The following is a 10,763-nucleotide window of genomic DNA, read 5'->3' as shown; positions in this document are numbered from 1 at the left end:
AGGGGGAGAATTAAGAATGACAAAATCCTGCGCTGGCGGATAGAATTATCTACATTTAACTATGACATTCTATACCACTCCGGGAGACTTAACGAGCCCCCGGACGCGCTGTCCAGAGGCACTTGTGCCACCCTTAACCACACGTCCCAGTTGCAGAGTTTGCACAATGAGCTGGGCCACCCAGGGGTCGCTAGTCTGTTTTATTTCATTAAAACCCAAAATCTCCCATTTTCAGTAAAGGAAGTGAGGTCAGTGAACAAGAGCTGCCCCATCTGTGCGGAATGCAAACCACAATTTTACCGGCCAGACAAAGCCACCCTGATAAAAGCTATCAATCCTTTTGAGCACCTCAGCCTCGATTTTAAAGGCCCGCTCCTGTCCAATAGTAGAAATGTCTATTTCCTAAACGTAATAGATGAATATTCCCATTTCCCCTTCACAATCCCGTGTTCTGATGTATCAGCAGCCACTGTTATAAAATGCCTCCAACCCATCTTCAGCATATTTGGGTACCCAAACTACATACACACAGACAGGGGTGCTACATTCATGAGCGCAGAAGTACAGCAGTACCTGCACGAGAGAAGGATTGCTACCAGCTGCACTGCGTTAAAGTCCCAGGGGGAATGGACAAGTCAAAAGGGAAAATGCCACTATCTGGAAAACGGTCCTCTTGACTTTAAAAGCAAAAGACCTGCCTGTTACTAGATGGCAAGAAGTGTTGCAAGAAGCCCTACACTCTATACGTTTTTTGTTGTGTACTGCCAGTAACATGACCCCACATGACCATATCTTTTCTTTCACAAGGAAAGCCACAACGGGCACAGTGCTGCCTAAATGGACGATGACACCGGGACCTGTTCTCCTCCGGAAACACTGCAGACCCCACAAAGCGGACCCGCCGGTAGATCAAGTGGAGTTCAGGCACGTCAACCTTCAGTACGCCTTAGTCACATTCCCAGATGGAAGAGAAGACGGTGGCCACCAGGGATCTCGCACCGGCCGAATGTGTGAATAATGCGGAGGAAACACAGATGTCTACGGATCAACAAGGAGCACAGCAGCAGTCACTAGAACAGTCGTCCATCGAGTCACCCCAGAGGACTATACCACCCACCCCGGAAATCAGGACCCCGGAAATCAGGACCCTGGGTCCGCCCACCCCACAAAATATCATCACCCTAGACTTGATGGCAGGACCTAATCCCATACAAGAGGACCCCCAGCCCACACAGCCACATGGCCATCTAGTACTTCCCACTCCAACACCTCCACCAAGAAAGGCCAAAATACAGACCGCACTCCCCACCCCTATACTACTACTGAAGAGGTCCAGAAAGCAACAGAAGCCACAAAAAAATTTTGGACTTATGAACTTACAAACAAGGGAAGGAGGACAGGGTGCGGGGAGATAATTTTTTTAAGTGGAGGGGGTGAATGTGGTGATATGTAATTACAGCAATAGGTCACCAGGGGTCATCCTGGTGACCTTGTATATAGAGCAGTCCAAAGCTACAGTCTAACCTTCCAGGTTCGTCTTTCAGAGACAAGACCTCTTAGTGTACATATTAGTTTATTAAAGTTGTCTTATACTCGCACTGCTGGTGTGGTTATTGTCAGTACAACGGGAGCAACATTGATCGCTTCTCCTTCCTTCCTGAAGGCTCACACATAAAGTGTTTTAACAAGGCACCAGAGAATAGTTAGTACAGCATGAGTGAGCAATTTCAAGATGGGAACTGAAATAACTACAGGGGAAAAGAGTAAAGTTTAAACTAGGAAATGGAAATGAAAATATCTCTGACACCACTGCTGTCCTAACCAAAATAATCATGAGATTGTAGCTCCCTTACAAGGTGATGGGCATGCACAAGAATGAGGATTTCCATGTAATTCCATCAAATCAGAGCCTAAACTCAAACACACAAATCACACAGAATGAGGTGAAGCAGACAGGCTCTCTGGATGTCTGAAGATTAGGAAGCAATCAATGTTGCTACAAAGATTTTGAATGTAGCACCATGCTAAGTGAATGAATTCTCATGCAATATTAAATTGTAAAGAAAACACCCAGCAATATAATTATAGATTTTGTCCTTCCAAACATAGGTTGTGTCTGGAATCAATTTAAATGGAGTATTGATGACTTTGGATCTGTCAGAAATACTAATAGTGGTGGAAACAAGGTGAAAGAATGAATTAAGAATGCCATACATGATTCAAGCTTATTGGATTAAGTGTAACTTACTTGCACCATGTTGGTTCCAATTCATAAAATGTGAATACCACGATGAACCGCACCACTCCAGTATCAAACTGGCGTCTGTGGTTGAGGGCCCCTGCAGGATCAAGCATTCCTGGTTCAAAGAACTTTGGGAGGTGTATGACTTCAGAGGTCGGGCAACTGTGTTAGTGCACTAACTAATTTTTTAAACTTGTGCGAATAAACAGTTCTGTTTAACTCACAGTCAACTTATGTTGTGCTTTATTCACTGCACCACTCACTACATTGGTGACCCTCGATGGTCCAAATGTCATTTTGGACCTCACTATGGATGCGCAGAATGCTGTTGTGCTCAGACTTACAGTATTTTGGACTTTACAGCCACAGGTCTTGTTTGAGCAGGCCGAGGCCCAGTTCCATCTACACCAGATTACTGTTGATGCAACAAATTACTACTATGTCATTGCATCGCTGGACCAAGACACCATGGGGCGTATTGTTGATTTCTTACACCATCCTCCTACCAACGACAACCATCAAGTTTCTGTTCATACATATTTTTGGCCTTTCCCAATGCAACAGGGCAGCAGGACTTCTATATGCATGGCCTGGCCAACCACACTTCTTCTAAAATAATGAACAAGATGCTGGTGCTCATGGATGGACACAAACCCTGGCTGCTTTTCAAGCCACTTTTTCTGAAGCAAATACCAGAAGACATCCATTTGCTGCTTGTAGATGAAGACTTTAATGTCGCTTAGCAGCACATGCTGAGAATTGTGGCATGCTAAGCAGCATGGTAGACTTTCAGTTGGGCACATAGCAGTGCCTCAGCAAAAGGCACAAACACTGCTCACTCCAAATAGCATTGCAGTGTCAGACTCGACTGGATGCAGCACAGAGAACAGTGGTGCAATTAACATTGGAGATGCATCTGGGAAACGTTGAGATATTGGAAACAATGGGTGTTAGTTCAGAAGCTCCTGAGGAAAACAACCTTCTTGGAGACATAATTGGACAAATGCTTTTACCACATTTATGTCAAAAGACAGAAATGATGTCACATACCATGTGACATGGGAAATTGGCTGCAAATATATTATTGAAATGAGAGACAAAGTTTCAGTTTTGGATAGTACAGATGTCAAAACCCTGACATGCAGGTGTTGGAACCTTGTGAAAGACAGGGTTGAATTACAGTAACCAGAATTGGTGCCATTGTGTGTAACTCCTGAGAAAAGTGGAACACAGAATTGGTGGTTTTTGAAATAAGGAAGACCACTTTGCTGTCTCTTTAGAAAGGAGGACAGAATTCTACTAGGTCTGTTTTTGTATGGCCACTTTGTTTAACCCTTTTCTGGGCTTGTGAATTAATTGGGGAAAAAAATAGCTACATTGCCTATCTCTTTGGAAAAAGGGCAGAATTGTGAGCAAAGAGGCCTGAAAATATGATGTTTAAAAACTCCTTGTAATTATTTCTGAACTGAGAACCGAAGACCTTCAAGCATGAATAAAATAAGGCTGAAGTTTTTAAAATGGACTTTTCAGAGTGGGACATTATTACACACAAACACACACATTTACATTTGCGCATAATGGGGTTAAATTTAGAGTTAACTTTAGAGATAAGTAAGAAGTGTTATGTTATTGAGAGTTTAATTTTAAAAATAATATTATTTTGAATTTACCATTGTCTAGTGAATTTTGCATTGCTGTTCTTGTGTTAGTGCAAACATAGTCCCTTTAGTCCCAAAAATAATTAAGAGGGTTGTTTGTCCGCCACTTTTCAAACTCTTGTCTGGACATCCCAAGGATTGAAATGGAATGATGAGACTGCAGCCACATTCGAGACTGCCCAGGGAGCACCAGCAAGAGCCAATAAGCTAATGCACCTGAGAATTGACGTGCCAATGGCTCTGATGGAGGATGCATTAGACAGGGTCCTGGAGCAGCTCATCAATGGCATCTGCAAACCCCTAACTTTCTTTATTCATCATTTGAGACCACTGGAGCAAAAGTATAGTGCTTTTGACAGGGAGCTCCTTGCCCTCTACATGACCAGACGACATTTTCTCTATTTCCTAGAGGGCAGAGGGTTCACAGTCTATATGTATTACAAGCAGTTGACTTTCGCCTTCACCAAGATGTCAGATCCATACTAAGCATGACAACTCTTCTACATTTCAGAGTTTGCGACTATGAGAAAACACATCGCCGAGAAGAACAATCTAGTTGCCAACACGTTATTCCGCACCACCATCACTTACCTCTGCTCACCTCTTCCCGGTAGAGACTACATGGCTTTGGCAGCAGCTCAGTAAAAAAGATGGAGATGGCCACGTATCACTCTGCCATATTGGGACTGAAATTGGTGGACATAAGTTTTGAACCAGCAAAAGCCTTACTAATTGTGACGTATCCATCAGCCAACTGAGGCCCATTGTACCTGCTGTATAACAACATCAGCTGTTTGACACCATATACACCACTTGCCTCACCCTTTGATTAGGGTGACAACAAGGCTCATGGCGGGAAAATGTATGTGGCACAGCCTGCACAAGCAAATTGACGCTTGGGCAAGGACACGCACCCAGTGACAAACCTCAAACTTCAGCGCCCCAGTAGAGGTTTTTGCACCCTCGCAGCGCAGGTTTGATTACATCTACATTGATATTGTCGGCACATTTCCCCCATCCAGGGGCACTACTCACCTCTTCACAATATGAGAAAGGTTCATGAGATGGCCAGAGGTTGTCTTGCTCCCTAACACCTCTGCCTCAGCTTGTGCGAGAGCCATCATTGCGCGCTTTTGATTACCCGTGCATATCTTCTCTGATAGAAGAGCTCAGTTTACATCCAGGTTATAGTCCACAATTGCACAGTTGCAGGGCACACAACTGCATCCACTGCTAGCCAATCATTCCCAGTCCAATGGCTTAGTGGAACATTTTCACAGTCATATGAAAATGGCTCTCGTGGCATGTCTTAAGGAACCAGATTGGATAGAGGATCTGCGTTGGGTACTTTTAAGTATCCATACCACACCGAAGGAAGATCTAGCTACGTTCCTCAAGGAATTGATTTACAGAGCCCGCCAACAGTCCCAGGGGATTCCATTCCGGCAGCACGTGCGCAGCAGGAATCTCTGACTTTGGTATTCACACAATTAAAGGAGAAGGTGGGTACACTGGAACCTATCCCGACCAACCAGCATGGTTCTAAGACATCATACATTCCACCTGAACTCAAGGACTGCCTTTATGTATTCCTGTACAGGAATCTGCACAGGAATCTGCAATGGCCATATGAAGGTCATTTCAAGGTGGTATGGAATAATGTTAGTTATAGATATTGGCGGAAGGCAAGAAACAGTTTTGGTAGATCACCTTAAGCTGACACACGTGGACCTAGATCAGCCGGTGCAGGTGGTATGCCACTGGCGCAGGGAGCGTCCATCGGCCCATTCTAGCCATGTAGGCAAGATTGTGGTGTCATTTCCGAACTCTGGGTCTGAGGAGGGGTAGTTATGTGGTAAACTGCACCACTCCATTATTAAACCAGCATCCATAGTTATGGCCCCCCTCAGGATCAGGAGTTCTTGGAGGCCATGAGGCACAAAGAACTCTAGGAGGCGTGTGACTTCAGAGGTCGGTTGATTGTGATAGCGCGCCAACTGTAATTATTTAAACTCCTGCAAAGATTCCAAAAAAAAGAGTTCTGTTGGATCAGCTCACAGACAATTTCTGTTGTGTTTTATTCACTGCACCACTTACTACAATACTAACAATACTGGAAACTCTTTCTTGGAATGCTTCTGAATTTGACAAGAAGCATTTAATATCCTTGGTGGAAAAAAATAATAGGACAAGCATTCATGGTGAGTAGCCCACACAGAATTATGGATTAGTAAACAATGTAGAATCTCTCGCCAAATGGCTCTTATTGCCATGAATAAATGATTGATTGGATAAAGGTCATAATTATTCAATTGGAATATTAAAAATAAAACAAAAAAAACTCCCATACACAATCAATGAAAACAATCGTTGATTCAGAAAAATGCTGTCACATTTAATTTGGAACATCTAAACAGAGGACAAGCAAAATTGGTCTGAGGTTGGATAATAATCCTATAGATGCTGCGTGACCTGCTGTTTCTCCAGCACTTGTACGTCTTGCAATAAATATTTATGGCATTTTATCCAATTATTGAAATTGCTATAATTCAAATTAGCAACAAGGAAAGGGAAGATCAAAAGTTGCTAGAGTCTCACTAGCTTTCTTGAATTACAGACTAAAGAGTTAAATACTTTCAACCATTTGACCCTCTGTGCATATTACACACATCCAGATGTGTTCTCCTAATCAAAAATATAGGACTTGGTCTTTATTACTTGGCAGCAAGAGGCAATGATTGGGAGTCACACAGTGGTCAGAACATCAGGAGTAATTCAAATTCCTCTTCCAAAAGTCAACATTGATGTTACAGTTTTGTACGAACAGAAAGAATGAACTGACATTTTAGATCACATTTCCATCAACTGAGAACACTCCAGGACAGCAACAACATATGCTCTCAATATAGTGAGACAACTAGATACAGATGTCTAACATTTTGTCTGTGATTCCGAACAACCTCCAAATATCATTTTTTTTTTCCCCAGTTGATGACATCTGCTCATCAAATAGGCTTTCTACATTGCCCCTACATAACGCAGTGCTGGCTGTGTAAAAAATTTCAGGCGGGAATTAGAAACTAATCCCCATTCAGAATTTTTCCTGCAGAAACACTAGACATTTTTACGCCCAGCCTGCAGTCTAAACTCAATTGCAGGCTGTGCGCAACAAGATGTTAATGAATATGCCAAACCGCCTTGCTCCTAGCCCCCGCCATCCATCCCCCCGGCTCTCCGTAGCCCCCCCCCCACAAGCTGCCCATCATCCTCCCCCCCTATCTAACTCCTGATGCAGCAGCGGGGGTGCAGTGCTGCCAAGCCCAGAGCTCCCCAGAGCACTGCACTGGCTCGCGGCGATGGCTCAATGTGGGAGAAATGGCTGATTTTGTTACCCATAATCCCCCATCCAGCTTGAACCACTCTGCCAGTGGTAGGGTTACACAGAGTGGTTCAAGCTGCATGAGAGATTATGGGCAAGGAAGACAGCCATTGATCCTGCATTGAGCCAGCTGCTGCCTGCTTCTCTCCCACTGGGTATTCGGGGGCGAGAGTCACCTTTCCACTGAAGGCAAGAGAGGGCACCCATGGGGACAACAAGACTGTACAGGACTGGGGGGGTGGGGGGGGGGTGGGGGTGTCTCCCTCTGAAAACAGAAAATATTTGCACAGCATTTTTAAAACTCAGTTATATTTTGAGGCAACTTTCATTCAGAGAGCAGCAGAGTTTCCTATGGGACACAAAAGAAGAAAATTTTTTAAAAAGAGTTCATTTTGCAATGTCCATTTTGCAAGATTTTGAAACATCACATTTGTTTAAAGAGACCGCCATTCCAAACAATGGCAGGAGTCTGGCCCCGATGATCATAGATAAAAGGTTAGGCACCTGTATGCTCAAGATTTATATGAGAAAATAAACGCTGATTCCCTTTTAGGTCTTCCAGACCTAAAGATGAATTTCGCAAGGTTTCAGTTCCTCTAAGATATCCAATGAATTTAATAGGAATTTCTGTGTTGTGTAGGTTTGCCCTCGTAGTCAAAGAGTCCAATCACACAAATTGAGAATGGTTATGGACAGGAGTTATCAGCTGATTGGGATTTCCAGAGCCAAAATAATTGTGCCTGAAAGAGCAGGTGCCAGGAAACAGGCGAAAAAGTATATTCTGTTGTGTGTATTTATAATTGACCTCCAACTGATTTATGTACCAATTCAACTGATTTACCTAAAGGCTGGCTGCTTTAAGGATTCAAATCAAACCTAAACAGGACCAGCTGCCATGATAAGACACTGACTGTGGTTTCTTCCTCCAAATCTTAAACTCTTTCATAAAGTCCTGGATCCTGTCCAAAATAGAGAAAAATCATCTGCTTGGAGAGAATGGCTAATAATTTTTGACACATATAATGAGTATATTAATTGCACAGTACTGCCGAGTAAAACAGAAATCACTTTTACATTAATTTTGTCTCTTTTTCTTAAATCATCTTCCTGAACTTAAATCCTAGTCTCAAAGCAGATGCAAAGTAATGTAGCAAAGTGGATTCACAGGAGACACATTGAGAGCGATGCTGCGGTCGAGAGCCCAACAGAAACTGTTGGAGAACAATAACTCCCTTGTCAGGATCATGGAAGTGGTCTGCTCCCTAGAAGCCTTCAATGCTCGCCTCCCCCACTCACCGGCCTGGCTGACGTTAATGACTGCAGCAGTCGCTGAAGGGCCCTTCAAGAAGGAGACGCTCGCCGATGCCAGCTGCCGCTGTAAGTACTGCGGGTCCCTGTATGAGTCAGACAGGTGGTCCTGTAAGAACTTCCCCACAAAGAACTCGCTCTGCTCCCGATGAGGGAAGAAAGGCCACTTGGTCAAGGTGTACCTCTCCAAATGCACAGGGAGCTTTGCGGCTGTTCACCTTCCAACCCTCTGAGCCTCTCCACGTGCCAGTGCCAACTGATGCCATTACCCTACCCGTCACTTCCGCCCGCACCGTTGTCACTTCTGCCCCGGCTGCCGACCCACGCTACGGCCTTGTGCTCTCCACAGTCCTGCCATCTTTCGCCGCCAAACTTCCTGCTGGTGCCAGATCCCTGGTCGAGACGGTGTCCTCCCATTTTGGCATTTCCCTGCCAGCATGGCTATCATCTCCAGGACCAATGCTCCTCCAAATGAATGCGAGGACCCACAAGTCCAACCCCCTGGTCGAGCAGGTGCACCTCCTCCACACAAACCCAAACTACGCCTATATCAGGTACACCAGTGGATCGGAGGACACCGTCACGACCAGGGATCTGGCACCAGCAGAAAGCCAGTCCGTCTATCCTGGCTACCCTTTGCCCATCCAGGACCCCCCAAAGACAATGTCTACCTACTGACTCCCCATGGGCTCCCACCCCTACACCCCCATTCTGTCAGGCACCACCCCGCTCATACCACCAGTCTCCTTGACCACCCCAGACCCGGCTGAACTTCAAGCGGCTACGCCCCCACCAACCATTGTCATGGAGCCTGCCCTACGACTGTCCCAGCGACAAAGGCGGCTACTGCACCACTTGAACTTGTAAATATTGTAAATACCTGAACCCCCCCCCCCACCCACCAGACTCCGAAAAAAGGGGATGAATAGCCACCACTATAGCCACACTCCTACCGCCTACTGTAGATAGGTAACCTGGGAGGCAGTTCCCACCTTGCCGACTGTCAATCAGCGGCCCATATAAAGACTCAAGCCGGACCTTTCCTAAACCAGTCAATCATGTGGAACCACAGGCTACACATATATATCTGGTGCTTTCTACTTTAAGCTGATTAAATCCTATTGTACACTCTTTTGAGTTTTGTGTCCTTTGCTGCACCACAAAGTCAATAGTTCAAAGCAAAACGTTTTTCTCAATTACTCGATGGTGAAGCAAAGAGGAATTGAAGGCCTCAACCACAGTAGCTTTTGCTGCTGGATTCAAGGGTCAAAGCAACATAGTGTTATAGTTGAGGAAACAGGTTTGGCAGGTCTCAGAAAAAAGGGGATGAATAACCACCACTATAGCCACACTCCTACCGCCTACTGTAGATAGGTAACCTGGAATTAATAGTGGACAATTAATAATGAATGTGGGGAAAACTGAATGGGAACAAAATACACACACACATCAAACTGGTACATACAGTGATCAAGGAAAAATTACTATGATGCTCCACCATCCCTTGACTTTGTGCAGGCATGGCTCTATGCTGCAAGGGACACTAATTAAACACTTCCAAGCCTTTAAACCAGTGCTCATCTTACCAACAGTTTCTCCAGCACCCTTCCACGTTTCTAGGCCTGGAGTGAAGCAGGGTGGTCCCACGCTGGCAAAGAAAGACAACAAAGAATACATAGCACCTTTATAATGCTGGAGAGTCCATTAGCAGCTACCAATGGCTCAGTTCCAGGAGGGTTAATCCAGTTACAACAGGCAATGGCCCAAGGCCAAGGACAGAGAAGCTGGAGAGTCCAGTCCAGGCAAGGTGTGCACTAATGGGTAGGGCGGAACCAAACCTTGATTGGCATCTGGTGTGTCCTCTGACTAGGTAGGGGGCAGTGCTATCACATGACAGCCACAACCCTTCCCAATACACACAGGGAATGAAGACATTAAATTTCTTGTCATGTGGTAGTGCAATAAATTCACTCTAATTCACCTTATTAATAACCGAGTGTTGAATTTAGGTAATGGAACTTTCAGAATTTGATCTAATTTTGGGTCTGAGATGATTTCCTCCCAGCTCCAGGTGACTCTGAAAACCATTAGCCAAAGTATAAACTGTAAGTTGTAAGCTTCTAACCAGGATATAACATGCATAAGTTTTCTGGTCTCAGCTTGTTAACCAAAGATA

The 10,763-nt window shown here is 44.7% G+C and overlaps 1 long non-coding RNA gene across 1 annotated transcript; it reads left to right on the top strand.

Moving 5' to 3' along the window:
- The first annotated feature begins 5,959 nt into the window (after positions 1 to 5,959).
- LOC138757119 (uncharacterized) lies at positions 5,960 to 10,514 on the top strand. The gene is made up of 3 exons (XR_011353350.1): positions 5,960 to 6,101; positions 8,404 to 8,656; positions 10,180 to 10,514. It is a non-coding gene; the product is annotated as an uncharacterized lncRNA (long non-coding RNA).
- The last annotated feature ends 249 nt before the right edge of the window (positions 10,515 to 10,763 follow it).

The sequence above is a fragment of the Narcine bancroftii genome, chromosome 3, assembly GCF_036971445.1.
Source record: "Narcine bancroftii isolate sNarBan1 chromosome 3, sNarBan1.hap1, whole genome shotgun sequence".
Lineage (NCBI taxonomy): Eukaryota > Metazoa > Chordata > Chondrichthyes > Torpediniformes > Narcinidae > Narcine > Narcine bancroftii.
Note: the sequence above shows the minus strand (reverse complement) of the source record. Positions and strands in the feature narration are given on the sequence as shown.